Below are 21,493 nucleotides of genomic sequence, written 5' to 3' on the forward strand. Positions count from 1 at the left end.
CTAAGAAACCTCTGGGACAGCTATAAGTGAACGAACATTTGAATTATAGGATTGCCAGAGGGTGAAGAAGAACTAGAAATAGAAAAATTATGTAAAAAAATAATGAAGCAGAACTTCCTGAACTTGGGGAAGGAAATAGACTTACAGGTCCAGGAAGCAAAGAGAGTTCCAGAAAAACTAGACCCAGGGAGAACCACTCCAAGACACATTATAATCAAAATGTCAAAAATTAAAGATAAAGAGAGAATCTTAAAAGCAGCAAGAAAGAAGAAAAGAATTATATACAAAGGGGTCCCAGTTAGACTATCAGTGGATTTCTCAAAGGAGACTTTACAGGCAAGAAGGGACTGACAAGAAATATTCAAAGTGATGAAAAGCAAGGACCTACAACCAAAACTACTCTGTCTAGCAAAGCTATCATTTATAATGGAAAGGCAGATAAAGTGCTTCCCAGACAAGGTAAAGCTAAAGGAGTTCATCATCACCAAGCCATTGTTATACGAAATGTTAAAGGGACTTACTTAACAAAAAAAAAGGTCAAATCTATGAACATTAAAATGATCATAAAACTCACAACTATCAACAACAGAATTAAAAAATATAAAAACAAAAACAATCAACTAGAGTGGGAAAAAAATCATAGGTATGGTGATCATGTGGAAGGGTGTCAGCTCGGAGGGGGAAAGGAGGAGGAGGAAAATGATGCAGGAATTAAGAAGCATAGCAGGAGGGGGCAGAATAGATGGGGATGTTAAGAATAGTACAGGAAAGAGTAAAGTCAAAGAACTTATATGCATGACCCATGGACATGAGCTAAGTGGGATGAGACTGATGAAGTGGGGAAACTGGGTGGAGGAGAGCAAAAGGAATAGAAATTGGGACAACTTAACAGCATAATCAATAAAACACACAAAAAAAGAAATATACACTGGAAGTTTATAAAATAGTCACAAGAATGTAAAGTACAGCATAGGAAATATAGTCAATAATATTTAAAAAGTATATAAGGTGCCAGGTGGATATTACTTATTTGGAAAGATCACTTTGTAAATTATATAAATGTTTGACCACTATACTGTACACTTGAAATTAATATAATATTGAATGTCAATTATAATTGAAACATTTTTAATTAAAAAATAAAGTATAGAACTTTTAAAAATAAATAAATAATAAAAGTTATGTATCCCTTAAAGTATTGTTCATGTAACAAGATGATTGCTTCCACGGAAATTCTTTGATAACTTAGTTAGCTGGAGTTAAGCAATAGGTAGGGACCAGAATGTAGAAGATGGGAATGAGGCAAACACATAAGGAATAGGCAGAATATTAAGAAAGAAGACATAAAATAGAAGATGTAGAAATGGTGAAATTCACTAATTCAAGAATTATAACACAGAGAAACATTTTTAAGCTTTTCTGATTTTATACATACAGCACTGTTTCTGGTTCTGGAAATCTGGTAGAGTTAGCTAACATGGAATCTCTGACATCACAAAACTCTGGATGAGCTGAGTAAACTATAACAAAAATGAGTGTTATGGGACAGTTGAATTTAACATTTGAAAAAAGGGAAATTGACAGTGGTGTTCTGATGTTGACTTCAATTATGAGAAGCTGATTGTGCACATTTCTTCTCAACTCCATGCTTAATGATACCACTTCAGTTGTTTAAAATTGGCGATGGTAGAACTAGTTACACCAGAAATTTGGCAAATGCTGCAAATCAGAGCACTTTTTTCAGAGAACTGGTGATTAAACATATACTAGCACACCAAAGGAAGTCATCAGGCAACAGAAATGAAAGAAGAAACTAAAAAATGAATCACAGATTTCTAGTAATATAACAAGGAAATAAAGCAAACAGCAAAGGAACCATTAGATACTATAAAAGAAGTATTACCACCACAAGAACTTACATGATAAAAATTAGTAAGAAAGACCATAGGTAGGAATGGCTAAAATTATTAAATAGTCAGAATAAAAAAATAAATGCCATAAAAAATAAGCTATTGCTATGATAACAAAAATGGATGAATTTGAATGTGAACTAAACAGAAGTTGTGAGAAAGTAGCTTTTAAATTGAAATCCTGGAAGGGAGAAGATGGTGGAGGAGTGAGGGGAGGCTGTGCTTTCTGGCTCCTGAGACTCATCTGTAGTTTGGACTAATTGCAGACAGAAAATCTCAGTGAGCAACTGGATACTGGCAGGAGTCGAGCCCTGGCACTGCTGGATTAAAGAAAACCAACTAGGAACGACCTGTTTGGTGAGGATAGTGGAGGAAAAAGGGACAAGACGGGATTTTTGACTGGGGGTCTACCCGAGCTGCGGCTGGAAGTACACAAAGGCTTTTTTGGGACCACAGGCTTCCCCAGAGAGGGATCAGGAGGAGAGCAGATCTCTGCCTGCTGGCAGAGACAGGATTGGACCATGTGGCATTGGCGCTGAAAGACAAGAAACAGCGTACTGCTGTGCATGTGAGAACGTGATTTTCCTTTATATTTTTCTCTTGTGAACTGCGGAGAGGGGAGGAAAGGTTGGGAGTAATAGGGCATTCTTGAGGAGCGCAGGAGCAGAAGTGCACTCACCCACTCCCCAACCCTCCCCTTGGGTTGCGCAGCGCGCACAGGGAAGTGCCCTCATTCACTGGCCCAGGTGCACAGGGCTGCACGTCCAGGTGCCCCTTGGACACACCCCAACAGACATAAGATCAGTACCCCAACAGGCACAGGGAAGGCCAGCTAGGCATGAAGAAGACCGTGCGCAGACACCCCTGGCTAGCTCCAGTGGGTGCCAGGCCAGAGCGCAGACCACTTGCTCAGGCTCTGCTTGTGCTGGCTGCGGCGCGGGAAAAGTGGGCGGCATCGACTCACAGACACTCACTTTCACTGTGCACAAGGGTCCCGGGCCCTGCCCGAGGTGGCGAGAGACCAACTCCGGAGCACGGCTCAGCAGGCCTGAGGCTAGCACTCAGGCCACCTTGCTCATGCACAGACTCACGTGCAAAAGCACCTCAGCAGCTCCAACAGGTGCCAAAGGAATGCGCCGGCCACCACGGGTACACACTGCTGCTGCAAGGAACAGAAACCTCTGGCCCGCCTCATTAGACCAGCTGTAAATCCAGAAAAAGAAGACGACACACAAAGGCTGAACTGAGTAAAAACTTTCCTTTTATATATTTTTTGAATTTTTAGTTTTTTTATTTGTATTGTATTTTATTTTAATATTTTAAAAATTTCTTATTTTTAATTTTAAATTTAAATTTAATTTTAACTTTTTAAATTTTTTCTTAAAAAACTATATCTTTAATTTGTTTCATAACATCTCTCCTTATCCTTCCTCTTTAACTTTTATTTGTTTGTCTGTCTAGTTTAGTTTCACTTTCACACTAAATAGAATATAACTACTATATAAATCTAATACTATACAATCCCACTTTCTTACTATATTCTGCATTGTTCCCATCTTTTCTTTTATTATTATTAACATACAATGTAAATATTACCTACTGTCTTGCATAGTCTCAATACTACTTGCTACTATTATTAATGTATCATCCCCTCTCTCAAAAATCATATCTTTCCTCCTTAAAAACAACCCTTATCTATTCTTCCTATATTATAAAAGCTCTAATCTATCTACATTTATATTAATACTGGCTCATTGGCTGACGATAGTGAAATAGAGGGTGGGGGATATTTTTGAGGGTGTGAGTTTCCTACCTGGGCTGTGTGTTCATGTTTTCAACAGCATCTCCACAAAAGAACTCAAGACAAAGTGTATAGAGTGACTCTCAATCAACTAGCCAGAGGGAAGATCCTGTCAAAGAGCATATGAGATATAACCAGACAGCCTAAACAAAGGACATAAAGGGTACCCCAAGAACATCAGGCTCAGGAGATTAAAGAGACTGCACCACTGAAACCCACAGATCTCCTATAAAGAATCTCATACCACAAAGGTGGGAAGTCAAAGCAGACAAATCCAAAAAAGAAAAACAAACAAGAAAAATCCAATGTGGTAAGACACAGAAGCAACCTCTCAATGAAAAGAAAAGAGGAATCCCCAGACAGAGAGGTAGATGGAATAAACATAGCCCAAATGTCAGACATGGAATTCAAAACAATGGTGGTGAAGAAGCTCGATATACTCAACAACCTTAAAAACAACTATGACAACTTCCAAAGAAGTTACCAGCAGCTCCAAGAAAATTACAGGGAACTTACAGAGAACTACAGCAGCATAAAAAAGGACATAGAAAGTATTAATGAGAACCAGGAAGAAATGAAGAATACAATCTCTGAACTGAAAAACACAGTAGAATCAACCAAAAGTAGACTAAACGAAGCAGAGGATCAGATCAGTGAGTTAGAGGACAATGTAGAAAATAATTCCCAGACAATACAACAAAATGGAAAAAGATTGAAAAAATATGAACAAGATATTAGGGAATTACAGGATAGCATGATAAGAAACAATATCAGGATCATCGGAATAAGAGAGGGAGAAGAAGAGAAACGTGGAATAGAAAAGCTGATAGGAGAAGTATTGACAGAAAAATTTCCCAACCTGATGAGAGAAAAAGTTGTGCAAGTCCAAGAAGCACAGAGTCCCAATGAAGAGGAATCCCAAAAAATCCACTTCAAGGCACATCATAATTAAAATGGCAACATTCAAAGAAAAAGAGAGAATCCTGAAAGCAGCAAAAGAAAAACAGCAAAAAACATTTAAGCGAGCTCCAATAAGGCTATTGACCGATTTCTCAACAGAAACACTACAAGCCAGAAAAGAATGGTCAAAAATATTTCAAGCAATGAAAAACAAAGGCCTACAACCAAGAATACTCTACCCAGCAAGGCTCTCATTCAAAATGGAAGGTGAAATAAGGAGTTTCCCGGACAAAGGAAGACTAAAAGAATACATCTCCACCAAACCAGCATTGCAAGAGATGCTAAAGGGAATGTTTTAAGAAAAAGAAGAAAAAAAGAGGAGAGGAACACAGGTGCAAAGGGAAATAAATAAATACGTCTATAATAACCTTAAATATAAATGGATTGAATGCTCCAATTAAAAGATTTAGGGTAACGGAATGGATAAGAAAACAGGACCCACGTATTTGCTGTCTACAAGAAACACACCTCAAAACAAACAATTTACATAGACTGAAAGTAAAGGGATATAAAAAATATTCCAAGCAAATGGACATGAAAAAAAAAAAAACCTGGGGTAGCAGTCCTCATATCAGACAAAACGGATTTCAATGCAAGGGCAATAAAAAGAGACAAAGAAGGACATTTCATAATACTTAAGGGAACAATCCATCAAGAAGATATAACACTGATAAACATATATGCACCCAACACAGGAGCACCCAAATACATAAAGAAAATACTAAAGACCACAAGAAGGATATTAACAACGACTTCCGGCCAAGATGGAGGCTTAGACGGACACGCTAGGTCTCTCTCTACAACTAGAGAGGAATACAACTACTTCAAAACAAAGGATAACTAGAAATTCCAGAAAATAAAACTACACGGAAGCCCAACATATGAAGTTATAAACCAGTGGTGCCATTTGGGCAGGTAAGAGTTAAAGAGGGCAGTGCTGTTTGCGGTCGCACCTGGAGCAGCGGGGCGGGGAGGAATCCCAGATGCGGTCAAGCCCCTGGCGGTGCGCGACCGGCGCTGGGGAAAGAAGCCACCGCATCGCCTTGAACAGTGAGGCCCAGGGGGGCGGGAGGACAGATCCCGGTCTCCTAGCTGAATAACTGTGTGAATCCATCTTGGACCCCCGCCCCCAAAGAAAGCACCACAGGGCTGCGAAATAGGTCGCAGAGAGGCGCCAGTTGCTGAATTGTGACGCGTACACAGGCACTGCCCCTTACAGCCGGCCCAAGAAAACAAAACGCATCTGTCAAAATGAGGCAGACAACTATAGAAATCCCGGTGACACAGCTCACCAGGCAACAGATAGAGAACCTGACAGATGAACAGATAAGAAACCTGTCAGAGGCTCAGTTCTGGGCCATTGTTATCAGGTGGCTTACAGAATTCACAAAAGAGCAGGAAAAAGATAAGAAAGAAGCGAAAAACATTCATAACGAAAGGAACAAAACCACATACGAGACAGATGGTGAGGAAAAAAAATCCAGAGTTCATTTCAACAAACTGGAATATGGAGAAGGAACAAGCAGTCAACCAATGCAGCGAGAGGAAATGGGAAGCAACAATGAGAGGATCAGAAACCTCTGGGACAGCTATAAAAGGCCCAACATAAGAATCATTGGTTTGCCAGAGAGAGAGGAAGATGAACTAGAACTTGAAAAATTGAGTGAAAATATAATAAAGGAGAACTTCCCAGACTTGGGGAAGGGAATAGACTTGCAGGTCCAGGAAGCAAGGAGAGTTCCCAAGAGACTGGACCCAGGGAGAACCACTCCAAGACACATTATAATCAAAATGTCAAAAGTTAAAGATAAAGAGAGAATCTTAAAAGCAGCAAGAGAGAAGAAAAGAATTATGTACAAAGGGGTCCCAATTAGACTATCAGCTGACTTCTCAAGAGAGACCCTACAGGCAAGAAGGGACTGGCAAGAAATATTCAAAGTAATGAAAATCCAAAACCTACAACCACGAATACTCTATCCAGCGAAACTGTCATTCAGAATAGAAGGACAGAGAAAGTGTTTCCAGGACAAAATAAAACTGAAAGAGTTCATTAGATCCAAACCACTGTTATATGAGATGTTAAAGGGACTGGTTTAAAAAACAGAAGCTAGGGAGATGAAACAAAGGCAAACTAAACAGGCAACGAGAGTGGAAAAGGAACTGTGGGTACGGGAAGCATATTGGGGGGAGGTCAACAGGGAGGGGGAGTGGGGAGAGGGAGGGAGATGATATAGGAATTGGGGATCATGGTAGGAGGGAATGGAATAGACGGAGAGAGGTTGGGAGGAACTGTATGCACAACTAATGGACATAATCTAAAAGGGGGGGACAACTGGAGGGAGGGGGGCCACCGGGTGGAGGGGAGCAGAGGGAAGGGAAATTGGCACAAATGTAATATTTTAATCAATAAAACACATTAAATCTGAAAAAAAAAAAGAAGGATATTAACAACAAAACACTCATAGTAGGGGACTTTAACACTCCATTACCAACAATAGACAGATCTTCGAAGCAAAGAAACACCAAGGATATACAGGCATTGAACAACACACAAAACCACATGGACTTAACTGATATATATAGAACTTTTCACCCCAAAGAAGCAAAATAGACATTCTTTTCAAATGCACATGGGACATTTTCAAAGATAGACCACATGATAGGACACAAAACAAGCCTCAAGAAATTCAAGAAAATTGAAATCATATCAAGCATCTTTTCAGACCAAAATGCCTTGAAACTAAAAATCAACCTCAGAGAAAAAAATCAGACACCCAAACTCATGGAGAATGAATAACATGCTATTAAACAATGAATGGGTTAACAATGACATCAAAGAAGAAATCAAGAAATTTCTAGAAACAAATGATAATGAACACACAACAGCCCAAAACCTATGGGACACAGCAAAAGCAGTCCTAAGAGGGAAGTTCATAGCAATACAGGCCTATCTGAAAAGGATAGAAGAATCTCAAATAAAAAATATAACCCAACAGCTACAAGAACTAGAACAACAACAAACAAAGCCTAGGGCAAGAAGAAGTAACGAAATCATCAAGGTCAAAGCAGAATTAAATGACATAGAGACCAAACAAACAATTCAAAAGATGAACAGAACTGGAAGCTGGTTCTTTGAAAAAATAAACAAAACCGACAAGCCTCTGGCCAGGCTAATCAAGAAAAAGAGATAGAAGACCCAAATAAACAAAATCAGAAAGGAAAGAGGAGAAATCATGACTGATCCCACAGAAATACAAACGATTGTAAGAAATTACTACAAACAACTGTATGGCAAGAAATTTGACAACCTAGAAGAAATGGACAAATTTCTAGAAACATATAACCTTCCAAAACTGAATCAAGAAGAAGTAGAAAGTCTCAACAGACCAATAACAAAGAAGGAAATTGAAACAGTAATAAAAAAAACTCCCTGCATACAAAAGCCCTGGACCGGATGGCTTCACAGGCAAATTTTACAAAACATTTAGGGAAGAACTAACTCCTACCCTCCTCAAACTATTCCAAAAAATCCAAGAAGAGAGAAAAATCCCAAACTCTTCCTATGAAGCCAGTATTACCCTAATTCCAAAACCAGATCAAAAGACAACAAAGAAAGAAAACTACAGACCAATATCACTGATGAACATAGATGCTAAAATCCTCAACGAAATACTGGCAAACAGGATCCAGCAATACATCAAGGAGATCATATACCATGATCAAGTGGGAATCATCCCAGGGATGCAGGGATGGTTTAATATTCGCAAATCAATAAATATAATGCATCACCTTAACAGAATGAAAGACAAAAACCACATGATCATATCAATAGACGCAGAAAAAGCATTTGATAAAGTACAACACCCATTTATGATGAAAACTCTCAGCAAAATGGGAATAGAGGGAACATACCTTAACATAATTAAGGCTATATATGTGAAGCCTGAGGCCAACATCATACTCAATGGACAAAAACTGAAAGCATTCTCTCTGAGATCAGGAACAAGACAAGACTGTCTACTCTCTCCACTCCTATTCAACATAGTGTTGGAAGTCCAGGTCACAACAATCAGACAAGACAAAGAAATAAAAGGCATCCAAATTGGGAAAGAAGAAGTAAAACTATCATTATATGCAGATGACATGATAGTATACATAGAAAACCTTATAAACTCCACTAAAAGACTACTCAATATAATAAGTGAATTTGGCAAAATAGGGTACAAATAAATATACAGAAATCTAAAGCATTTCTGTACACCAACAATAAAATAGCAGAGACAGAGACAAAAAAGAAAATATCATTTACTATAGCAACAAGAAAAATAAAGTACCTAGGAACAAACTTAAACAAAGAGATAAAAGACCTGTACTCTGAAAATTACATAACATTGAAGAAAGAAATTAAGGAAGATACAAATAAATGGAAGCAAATACCATGTCTTTGTATGGGAAGAATCAACATCATCAAAATGGCCATACTACCCAAAGCAATTTACAGATTAAATGCAATCCCTATTAAAATACCAATGACATATTTCACAGACCTAGAAAAAATACTCCAAAAATTCATATGAAACCAGAAAAGAATAACAAAAGCAACCTTGAGATAGAAGAACACATCAGGAGGAATCACAACACCAGATATCAAACAATACTACAAAGCCACTGTAATCAAAACAGTCTGGTACTGGCTTAAGAACAGACATATAGATCAATGGAACAGAATAGAGAGCCCAGAAATAAACCTAGGCCTCTATGGTCAACTAGTATTTGATAAAGGAGGAAGGAACATAAAATGGAGTGAGAAGAGCCTCTTTAACAAATGGTGCGGGGAGAACTAGACAGGGACCTGCAAAAAAATGAAACTAGACCACCAACTTACACCACACACGGGGATAAACTCAAGATGAATCAAAGACTTAAATGTAAGCCGTGACACTATAAAAGTCCTAGAGGAAAAAATAGGCAGGAAAATTTCAGATATCCCACATAACAATATCTTCACAGATATATCTCCTAAGGCAAGAGAAGTAAAGTAAAAAATAAACAATTGGGACTACATCAAACTAAAGAGTTTCTGCTCAGCAAAAGAAAACATCAGCAAGATGAAAAGGAAACCAACCATATGGGAAAACATATTTGCCAATGATATCACAGACTGGGGACTGATCTCCAAAATATATAAAGAGCTTATATGACTCAACATCAAGAAAACAAACATCGGCAGCTGTCTGTCTCGAGAGACGATGGCGTAGCTTCTTGAGAGTCTATCTGCACCGCCGAGAATGGCTGTGCAGTCCGACTCGGGAGTGACAATCCCTGCCGCACTTGTTACAGGTGAAGGCAGATGGCTGTTGTTGCTGCTGTTGACGCTGCTTCCGCCTCGATCTTTTCTGGACCGCCTCCTCATTGCGCGCAGCCTCTGCGCGTGACGTACCTTGCCTGACCGCGAGCCTCCAGGCTAGGCGGTCGTCTGCTTGAACTTCCCATGTGTTGAGATTGATGGAGCATTGTGTCATATCCTTTTTGCAGATGTCTTTGAACCGCAGTTTTGGGCGCCCTGTCATCCTCTGGCCTTCTGCTAGCTCGCCGTAGAGGAGGTCTTTGGGAATACGGCCTGCATCCATTCTTTTGACATGGCCGAGCCACCTGAGGCATCTCTCACTAAGAACTGCATGCAAACTGCTCATGTTGTCTCGCTTCAGCACCTCGGTGTTGGGGACCTTATCCTGCCAGGCGACATGCAGGACGTGTCGCAGGCACCTCATGTGGAAGCTGTTGAGTTTCCTTTCGTGCCTTGCGTAGGTGGTCCACGTCTCGCTGCCATAGAGGAGAGTGCTGAGTACGCAGGCTTGGTAGATGCGCAGTCTGGTTTTCTCAGTGAGGCTGGAATTGTTCCACACTCGCCGGTTCAGTTTGGCCATAACTGTGGCTGCCCTGGCGATTCTCCGGTTGACCTCCAAGTCAACTGACAGAGAGCTCGAGATGGTGGACCCGAGGTAAGTGAAGTCGTTGACAACCTCCAGGGTGTATCCGTCGATGGTGATGCATGGGGGAGTCCCCATGCCTTGAGCCATAACATTCGTCTTCGTCAGGCTGATGGCTAGTCCGAACTCCTTGCATGCGTGGGAAAGGCAAGTGACTAGCTGCTGGAGTCCCTCTTCGGAGTGTGATGTCAAGGCTGCGTTGTCGGCGAAGAGCATCTCACGGATGAGCACCTCTTTGACTTTGGTCTTGGCTCGTAGACGGGCCAGGTTGTAGAGCTTGCCATCGGATCTGGTGTGAATGAAGACACCCTCGCTGCAGTCCTTAAAGGCGTATTGGAGGAGCATGGAGAAGAAGCTTCCGAACAGCGTAGGCGCAAGGACGCAGCCCTGCTTTACTCCGCTGCTGACTGGGAAGGCCTCAGAGGTTGCGCCGTTGTAGGACACCGTGCTGTGCATGTTGTCGTGAAAGGACATGACCACAGCAAGCAGATGTGGTGGACAGCCAATCTTCCGTAGCAAGCTGAAGAGTCCGCTTCGACTGACCAGATCAAACGCCTTCGTGAGGTCGATAAAGGCGAGGTAGAGTGGTTTATGCTGCTCGTGACACTTCTCCTGCAGCTGGCGTAGGGAGAAGATCATGTCCACTGTTGATCGGCCAGCTCTGAAGCCGCAAGGGTCTGCAGGCGGGCAAGAGCGACCCGGGCGAATACTTTGCCGACGACGCTGAGGAGAGAGATGCCCCGGTAGTTGTTGCCGTCGCTGCGGTCTCCTTTGTTCTTGTACATGGTGATAATGTTGGCGTCTCTCATATCCTGGGGGATGTAACCCTCCTTCCAGCAGAGACAGAGTAGATGGTGGAGCGGCTGTAGCAGGACTGGTTTCCCGCTCTTTAGGATTTCTGGAGGGATTCCGTCGCTTCCTGGTGCTTTCCCGCAAGCGAGGCGGTCGATGGCTTTGCTGAGCTCTGCCACAGTAGGTGGGGTGTCTAGCTCCTCCATGACTGATAGGTCTGGGATGGCGTTAAGAGCAGTGTCTGTTACGGTGTTCCTTGTCGCGTACAGCTCGAGGTAGTGCTCGGTTCACCACCGCATTTGCTGTTCCTGGTCAGTGATGACCTCACCTGTCTTGGACTTAAGGGGGGCGATCTTGGAGGGGATTGGGCCTGTTGCCTTCTTGATACCCTCATACATTCCTCGTGCATTGCCTATATCGGCGGCTTTCTGGATGCTTCTGCACAGGTTTAGCCAATAGGTGTTGGCACAGTGGCGGGCGGTCTTCTGGACTTTGTTCCTGGCAGCCCGTAGAGCTTGAAGTGTACTGGGAGTGGGCGTGGCCTTGTAAGCCAGTAGGGCCTTCCTCTTAGCCTCGATCACGGGTTCCATTTCTTCCCAGTGAGCCTCGTACCAGTCAGCGTTCTTCAGCTCTTTCTTCCCGTAAGCAATAATGGCGGAGTTGTATATGGCGTCGCGGAGATGTGGCCAATTGGATTCGATAATGTCATCTGCCGCCATTCCCTCGCCGAGTGCATCTTCCATCCTGTTGATGAATTGCTGGGTCTTAACTGGGTTGCTGGCACAACTGGTGTTGATGCATGGGCGACCCTTCATCTTGGAGTGGTGCAACCTCTTCAGCATTATGCGCACCTTGCTTACCACGAGGGCATGGTCCGTGTCGCAGTCTGCACTGTGGTAGCTGCGGGTGAGGAGGGTGCTGCCAATATCCGTTCTTCTGGTGATGACGAGGTCAAGCTGGTGCCAGTGGCAGGAGCGGGGGTGCCTCCATGACACCTGGTGGATCTCTTTGCACTTGAAGAATGTGTTTGTCACGCACAGGCCGTGGTGGCACAAAAGCTCAAGCAGTCGCTGACCATTCTCATTGATCTTTCCTCTCCCAAAGTTTCCGAGGCAGGTGGGCCAGGCCATGTGGTCGGCTCCTACTCTTGCGTTGAAGTCTCCAAGGAGATAAAGAGCGTTACTTCTGCGGATCTTGGATAACACTTCGTCCAGTGCATGGTAGAACTGTTCTTTCTCTTCAGTGGTGGCGCAGAGGGTTGGGGCATACGCGCTAAGAATGCTGACTGGGCCGAAAGTTGTTGACAATCGGAGGGTAAGTAATCTCTCTGTGCCTCCTGTGGGTGGCTCTATGGAGTTAACAAGCGTGTTCTTCACAGCGAACCCAACACTGTGCTGTCTTGGTTGGTCCGGAGACTTCCCTTGCCAGTAGAAGGTGTAGTTGGTTTCTCTGATAGTTCCGTTGTCGGCCAACCGGGTCTCCTGTAGAGCCACAATGTCGACGTTTAGTCGTGCCAGTTCCCTGTCGATGACGGCAGTTTTCCTGGCATCATTGATCCACGGAAGGTCTGCAGTAAGTCCGGGACACATGGTCCTGATGTTCCAGCTAGCGAGGCGAAGAGCTGGAGGGTCCTTTCTTGTTGTTTGCTTGGAATTGCCTGGTGCGAGTGTTTTGTGGCCCACTTTTCAAGAGACGCCTCTCTGATCCCCACGCACCCAGTGGGGCAGGCGAGCCATGGCGAGACGGCACCTAATTGGCTGGGGGCTGCCCAGGTTGAGGCAGGCGGTAGCTGTCCAGTGAGGTGCGATGACCTCTCCCACCGTCAGAGGAGACCCCTGGCGCTCGTTTCCTTCGCCAATCGGATGAGCTTATAACCGGTAACTGTCTCCTCCCGTGTTGAGTCGACATCTTGCGATGACGCTGGAGTGTCCTCTCCAGTGAAGCTACAAAGCCTGGGCAGGGTGATATGGAGGGCCAGCTGTTGCCCATGCAGCAGATCCCCCCTCTCTTCGCAGCTGAAGGACCCAAGGGGAAAGACAGAGTCAATACAGCTTGGCTTCAGGTGCGCCGCAGGAGTTGCTGGTGTTGACTACAACGTCAAACCGCCTTAGGGACTCCGGCTCCGGATTTTCTGTCGGGGTTTACTCCCTTAGCCTTTCCCCCGAAGAGGTATGCCGCAAGGCAGCGGAGGTTTTTTGGAGTCAGAGTTTTCCTTCTCTGATTCAAGAAAACAAACAACCCAATTAAAAAATGGGCAAAGGACCTGAACAAACACTTCTCCAAAGAGGACATACAGAAGGTCCATAGACACATGAAAAATTGCTCAACATCATTAGCCATCAGAGAGATGCAAATGAAAACCACAATGAGATACCACCTTACACCTGTCAGAATGACCATCATCAACAAATCAACAAACAACAAGTGCTGGTGAGGATGTGGAGAAACGGGAACCCTATTGCACTGTTGGTGGGAATGCAGACTGGTGCAGCCACAATGAAAAACAGTATGGAATTACCTCAAAAAACTAAAAATTGAACTGCCTTTTGAACCAGCGATTCCACTGTTAGGATTATACCCGAAAAATCCTAAAACCCTAATTCAAAAGAACTTACGCACCCCTATGTTCATAGCAGCACTGTTTACAATAGCTAAGTGCTGGAAACAGCCTAAGTGCCCATCTGTAGATGAGTGGATCAAAAAACGGTGGTACATTTACACAATGGAATACTATGCAGGAGAGAGAAAGAAGGAACTCCTGCTATTTGCGACAACATGGATGGAACTAGAGAGAATTATGCGTAGTGAAATAAGCCAGGCAAAGAAAGAAAAATACCATATGATTATAGGAATCTAAAGAACAACATAAACGAACTAAATAGGACAAGGAGCAGAACAGCAATCATTAGGGGGGAGCGGGGAGGGAGAGAAGGGGGATAAGTAAGGGAAGGGTTTAGTCAAGGAATGTGTATAAACGACTCATGGACATGGACAACGGGGAGGAATATGATTGTGGGAAAGGGGTGGGCTGGGTGGGGGAGAGCAATGGGGGTAAAATGGGACAACTGTAATTGAAAAACCTAAAAAATTATTATAAAATAAAAAATTAATTAATTAATTAAAATCCTAATATGTCAAATCAGTTAAATGCAAACAGTTGTGCTAATGAACTGGAAAGAGAGTCACAGGCATTTATCAGAATTATAAAGAGAGGGAAAACACAAAAATATGAGAGATATAGACAACGGAATAACATTTTGATAAGTAGACTAGGTGGAGGTTGGAAAGAAGGAGCAGCAAAGTCATGAGTCTTCCTTAAGTTCCATTTAGTATTAACATATAAAAAATAACAGAGGAATATTTTCTCTTCTCTTTTTATATATACCTATTATATAATTAACTGGTTGGTATTTGGAGGATATACATATATTGAACTCCATTTGTTAGAAAAGCAAATTCAAAATTGTACAAGTGCTTTTTAACAAATAAGTACAATAATATAATATTTCAGGCTTCTTCTAATGACATATGTAGCCTAATATATTTGTTATGTCATTTCTCTCTAGCATTTTAGCATTTGGATCAGAGCAAATGTCTATTTTTTGTTTATTTTATCTTTCTGTTCCAATCCCTAAGCTTTATAACCATTAAATATGTTCAGGAGATTCATTTATGTCTTAATTGTCTTACAACATAAGGGACTTTTGAAGGAATGGTTTGAGTATGCTCAAGAATTAGGGTTTTTCTTGGTTTTTTGTTTTTTGTTTTTATCTCTTTCCTCTCCAGCAAATATGTTTAGGAAACTTCTCTCTTACCTTGACTTGATAGCTACTCCAACTGGCCTAGCAGGAACAGCGTTCACTGAGTAGAAGGGAATTAGGAAGTGCTGATTGGCTGCAACAGCCACCGTTCAAACTCCAAGAAAAGTCTAGAAATGAACAAAATCCAGTCTGAAGCTAGAGAGGCAAAATTAAGATTTGGTATCAGATTGAAATCAAACTAAACAGGAGTGTAGACATGTAAATCCTGAGAAATTGCTTCCAGAAAATGCCATTCAGTGTGTGTCCACCAGCTTTTACAGGTCAGTCTCTTGATAGAAATAGTTGGAAATGCAGGATGGCTACTTTGCTAATTTATCTTAGCAAACAAGGCAGTAGAGAAATTACAGTAAGCAAGTATATTTACAAATAACAAAACAGGCATATTTTTTATTTGTGGTGGGTGCTGTGATGCGCTGCCCAGATTCTCCCTTTAGGACTGAGCTTCATTTCTCCAGCTGCTGGGAGTTTTGCCTGCAGAGAGCACACAGCTGAGCCTCTTCTTAAGAATGGCCCATTGCTAAAGGGAGCTTCCCTGCCCAAAGTTACACCCCTTCCCCAATGAATGCAGGGTACAAAGTCCCCACCCCAACCCCCCAACACATACATATTTTTCGTCTTAACTAAAGACATCTCTGTAGGGTCATTCCAACTTCACAGCTACCCTTGGGATCAGCAGAAGCCTCTCTTGCAACAACATTATGGTTTATTTAGCTTCATCTTGTGCCCATGCTGCTTTCCCCACCTCCTGGCAGTTTTCCGAAAAGCATTCACGAAGGCGTCCCTCTCTGGCTAAGAACATCTTTCCCAGCAGATCCAACCTAAAAATAGTTCTGGGAAGCAGACTTTAAGATGAGATTTGAATCTGGATAACCTGTCTGGTAGGGCCAATCACATTACTAGCAATAAGGCCTAGAACGCAGTAGTGAAACAGTTGTTATAACTCTGATCGGTGGTGACCTGAGATGGAACACACCAGCATGTGCGATATCTCAGACACTTGAGAGAGTGAAGGGATGTCATAATTAAACATACTTTGGATAAGAGCATGCCAAAGGGATGCAAGAGCCAACCTCAAATAGTTCCCAATGGCCGAACGTGGAACAATTTAAGCAACAAAATAAATTATGGAGTATTGGATTATAACCAAACTGTAAAATAAGTATTCATGAGTCTACATTGATATAAATAAGTTATTAAATAAATAAACAAATAAAGGGGGGATGAGAAATCTCTACAAAAAGTTTCCAAATAATTGATGTTGATATTCCTCCCTCTAGGAGGTGAAATTTAACTTCTACCCCGCCATCTTATCCCTCCTACTCCCCAGGGTGAGATCCGTTGATGACCTATATTGAAAGAGTATAAAAGGAGAGGGAGGGAAAAAATAGCTTTACAGTGGAGAAACCTGGCCAACACTACCTCAAAGAGTTGATCAAGGTTGACTTGTCAGTGATGAGTCATGTTGATTACATGAACACTATATGATGCAATGAGGATGGCACTTCAGCTTTGTGGTCTTCTCCCCAAAACCTATGATCCCTGTCTAACCATGAAGAAGCATTAGACAAACCCTAACTGAAGGTCATTCTGCAAAAATAACTGACGATTATGCCTCAAAAATATCAAGCACTGAGGGAAAAAAAAAACAAAAACCTAAGAAACTAGTCACCGACAAGAAAAAGCTAGGGAGAAATGATGTCTAAACATGACAAATGTATCTTGCTGATGTAGGGTGCTAACAATAGGGTAATCGAAGTCAATAATATAGTACAGGAATTCTCTGTATTAGCTCTGCAATTTTTCTGTAAATTTAAAACTATTCTAAAATAAAATGTTTATTTAATTTTTTAAAAGTACTATGGAATTGGAAGGCTACTGTTATGGAATATAAGTGTTGAAGAAAAACATTGAAAGGTTGAGGGATATTAGTCCTCAGGTAATGATTAAGTATGAAAGCAAGAGGACCTTCATCCCAGTCTATAAACAGATTCTCATTTCCTGCAGCTGAAGGATGAAACAGCTAAGGATCAGATGTAGGAATTAATTCAAAAGATAGCTTAGTGCAGGGCATAGAGTAAGTGCTTCATATTGTTATGATCAATTCTTATGTTTCTTTTTGAAATGCAGTTTGTTGAAAGAAAACAGCATTTTCTCTAAGAAAGTAATATATAATTAATAACAAATATATTGCTTAAAATGTAGACTAATATTTTAGCAACAACTACAGAAGAGTCTACACTGAATATTTAGTGACAACTCATGATGTAGAACATTGATGACTACACACTGCCCTTAATTTTTGCAAAATGAGGATAATGAGACACTATTATAGTTTCTCAAAAAGGATTTGATTTATTACAGATAAGTTTTAAGACTTTGTAGATATTAACTTTACCTGAACTATGTTCACGAGCCAAGTTGAAAACAAAGGGTAGAAAAGATTAATGCAGGAATTTAGCCAAAATGACTTGCCAAAGTTTTTGTGCTTAATATAGCACTCCAAATTCAACAACATGAGTAAGTCCTTCGGAGTAACTCAGTGGGAGAAATATCAAGAATTGCCTTAACCATGTCCATTCAGATAAGTTAAGTATTACAAATAAGAACCTGATATGGATGTTGCTCTATCAGGTGGAAATTGTGGCTTAGAAGCAGTTGGTAACAGGAGCGGGCAGTGGTAGCAGGCACCTCAGGCACCAGCATCCAGAATCATTCCTTCCTTTAGGCTCTTGCCTATGCCTCATCACCTTTAGTTCTTGGCTGATTCTCAAGTTAACCAGATCTACAAATTACCTAATGTTCTTTTACTAAATTCCTTTATACTTAATAAAATAACAGCACAGAGAGAGAGAGAAAGAGAGATCTTTGCAGAGCAGAGATTGTACAAAACAAAACCACGTGGTATCTAGACAAGCTCCAGTTAGAACCAATACAGAAACTTTTCACCTCAACAGTTAAAGGAGAAACTGGAGATTACTACCAGAACCCATTACTCTTTTATTATGCAATCGTTTGGCATTCTCAACAGATTCTGTCATTATCATAACATCCGAAATTAAAGACTTCTAGTTTATTTTTTTCACATATAGCTATCTGGAGTAAAAAATTTAAGTTGCCCTGGTTGGGCGGCTCAGTTCATTGCAGTGTGATTCCATACACTGAAAGGCTGTGGGTTCAATTTCAGTCAGGGCACATACCTAGCTTGCAGATTTAATCCCTTGTCAGGGTACATATGGGAGGCAACCAATTGATGTCTCTGTCTCTGTCTCTGTCTCTCTCCTTCTCTCTCTTTTCTCTCTCTCTCTCTCAAATCAATAAACATATCTTTCGATGAGAATTTTTTTTAAACTTAGTTAATATTATGTTATCCAGATAAATATAGAAAAACACAAGGAAGGATATTCTTTACCTGTTCTGAGAAGATTTTAAGTTCAATATAAAGTAGATTGTCTTGGTACTAAGGGATGTTAGAGTAATCTACAAATATATGAAAATGTTCAGCTACAAAGTGCAAACTGTAAAATTGTCCTAGAAATGCATTTCATCATAGACCCAACATTAGCCTGACTTGCCAAAGCATATCAAACATTCCCAGCCTCTATTTTAAGCCACATTTAATTTTTCTTTAATTTTTCTCTTTTATTTGTTAAAATCTGTCCATAAATGACAATGAATTAGTTTTGTGAAACAAAATGTATTCCAATTAAGTTTTAAATAAGCTCTACTAGTATAAATGTTATTTCAATTTTGAAATTCTTTAAAAGTCATATGAATTAAGTATTCCCAAATGTAGGGGAAAACACATAAATAGACACAATTTTTAAGTAAACCAATTATATAAATAGATTTTATGTCATTGACTAATCATAGATAATTTCAATGTATTAGAATGGTTTCATTGATATTACTTGTTACTTGATTGTAGGTTCAGACAATTATTTAAAAACCAAAGGTACATATACATGAGTATTTGTAGATATGTGTAATTGCTTATGTGTTACTGAACTATAGGTGTTGGTCTTTAGGCCCACAGCCTCATTGTCTAAGCAGCCATGTTTTGTACCTTTTGAGCAATACGCCACCCCCTCATAGCTGACTGGCCTGGGATGACCTAGGACAGACAGCTACAATCTCTGTGGTCTGGCTCAAAATTGTGATCTGGGTCAACTATATATTGTTCCTTAAAAATTTAGAATTAGAAAATTAAGAGTTTATATCAGTGAAATAAAGGAATAAGTCATGTTTTAAAATGAGGCTATGGAAGTGCATGAAGAAAGCCATGATGAACCACATGCTACTATAATGATATATTTCAGTCATCACTAAAATTTAGTAAACGTTAAAATCTATTGAAAGCTAATCTTCTCTGCCCGAAGTTATGCTAAATGCTTTATGTGCATCACCCATTTAATCTTTACAATAACCCTAAGAGATAGATACTCTTATTAGCCATGTTTTATAGATAAGGAAACTGAGTCACAGGGAGGATAAATTACTTGTCCAAAGTCATGTATTTTTGTAGAACCAGGACTTAACCCCTGGTAGTGTGAATCCCAAGTCCTTATTTTTATTCACTACACAATATATCCAGTGAGACAAGAAAATGAAAACTAAAGAGAAACTGTAAGAAAACAGGATTGTGCAGTTCTCTGAAGGGAAAAAAGATATTCTGAAATAAGAATTTTACATAGCTAGTTTTCTTAAAAACTGACTATAATATACATCCTGTCACTGGGCTCACATGGTGTTTTTATATACTTACAATCAAATGTGCCAGATAAACATAATTAATATGTATACTTCTAATAAGCTTAACAAATTGCTTCACCTATTATCCCTTCTAATATTCCTAGTGGATTGCTGTTTTTAATTACTTGTCATAATATATTTAAATTTAAACAATCATCATGATATTTCTTTGTTTGAAGGACACCAAGATTATGAAACTGAAATTATGCTTATAATTATGAAAATTATAATTATTTTTAATTATCAAGAGATAAAAAATACTTTTCAAGGAACTCAATTACAAGTATTTATTCAATAGCTATTCTTGTATTGTTCTAGGCACTGAGGATACAGCAATTAACCCAACGAAAGAAAAAAGGAAAAAAAGAATTCCTGCCTTCTTTGAATTTACTTTTTCTTTGTACGAGGTATTTTAAAAACTAAATTAAATGTAGTGTAGTAGAAGATCTATGCCAGTAGGCAAGTTCTAGGAAAATGAAGCCAAATCACAACTTCAAACTGCAAGGCCTGAGCTGATGAAGCTCATTCACATAATTGAAAAAGAGAATATTCTTATAAGAAGAGCTCTCACAAATGGGTCTACTAGTTGAGTTTTACATTGAATCTTGTTAAGAACCATTTACATATTTGTGGTCATGGATAAGTCATAAATTATAATGACTGTCCAAAATGAGAAACTTATTTGCTCATGCCAATTCTGATTGAATGCTTTCCAGATGAATTCTGTGTGACAATACGATAAAATTCAGATGAAATTCATGAATTTGAACTGGACTCATAGAATGGTAATTGAAGGCCACAATACTAGTAATAGACTTAGTAAATCAGTATTATAGTAAATCTTTATATCAGATAATATAAAATTTGAGGATTAAAAAGGAGAGCAAGAAAGGTTATCTCAAGCATAGTTTTTAACACAAGTATAAAGATTGTTTACATAAAAATAAGAAACCCAACATTTTCTATAAACAAACTTCAAACACAAAAATAGGTCCCACAGAAAAATACTTGCAGTTCTTTCCCATCCTCTTGCAGTACAGAGTCTGAGAATCCGTCTTCTGATGTTTGATTGCTGACAGCTTTAGAGCTTACCCTTCCCCCATGCCCTTCTGCCCCAGAACTCAACAAACTGGTAAGATAGCTCAGATGACCTCTATTTTGGTGACATCAGGAAATTCAAAACATTCAGTCACTTACCCAAGCACCCAGGAACCCACATCCCAGCCCCACCCCTAACAACAATAAAATCCCAACCCAGTCTCCTTTCCCAGCTTTCTCAACCATTTTTGGACCTTCTTAGGAACCTGCTTGCTCACCCCAGAAAGCCTCATCATATGTGAGTAATAAGCCTTTATATACCCTTTTGGTGCATGTATGGTGTCATCACTCGACATCTGAAGCAAATTTTGAGTCGGGGATCCATCTCTCCTCTGCAGGGTGACTATAACAATCCGTGTGGCAAGCATGTCT

The 21,493-nt window shown here is 40.4% G+C and overlaps 1 protein-coding gene across 3 annotated transcripts in view; it reads right to left on the reverse strand.

Annotated features, from left to right (window-relative positions):
• The window catches only part of MAPK10 (mitogen-activated protein kinase 10), a 335,988-nt gene that overhangs the window by 171,066 nt on the left and 143,429 nt on the right, over positions 1–21,493 (reverse strand). The window contains exon 3 of one of the 3 annotated variants that reach the window (XM_090266262.1): positions 15,269–15,381. The exons of the other annotated variants lie outside the window; for them this stretch is intronic. The gene's annotated coding sequence lies outside the window, so the exon portion shown is untranslated. The remainder of the gene's footprint in view (positions 1–15,268; positions 15,382–21,493) is intronic. 3 annotated transcript variants of the gene reach the window in all.

This window comes from Furipterus horrens, unplaced genomic scaffold, assembly GCF_987537825.1.
Source record: "Furipterus horrens unplaced genomic scaffold, mFurHor1.1.pri manual_scaffold_2, whole genome shotgun sequence".
NCBI classification, from domain to species: Eukaryota; Metazoa; Chordata; class Mammalia; order Chiroptera; family Furipteridae; genus Furipterus; species Furipterus horrens.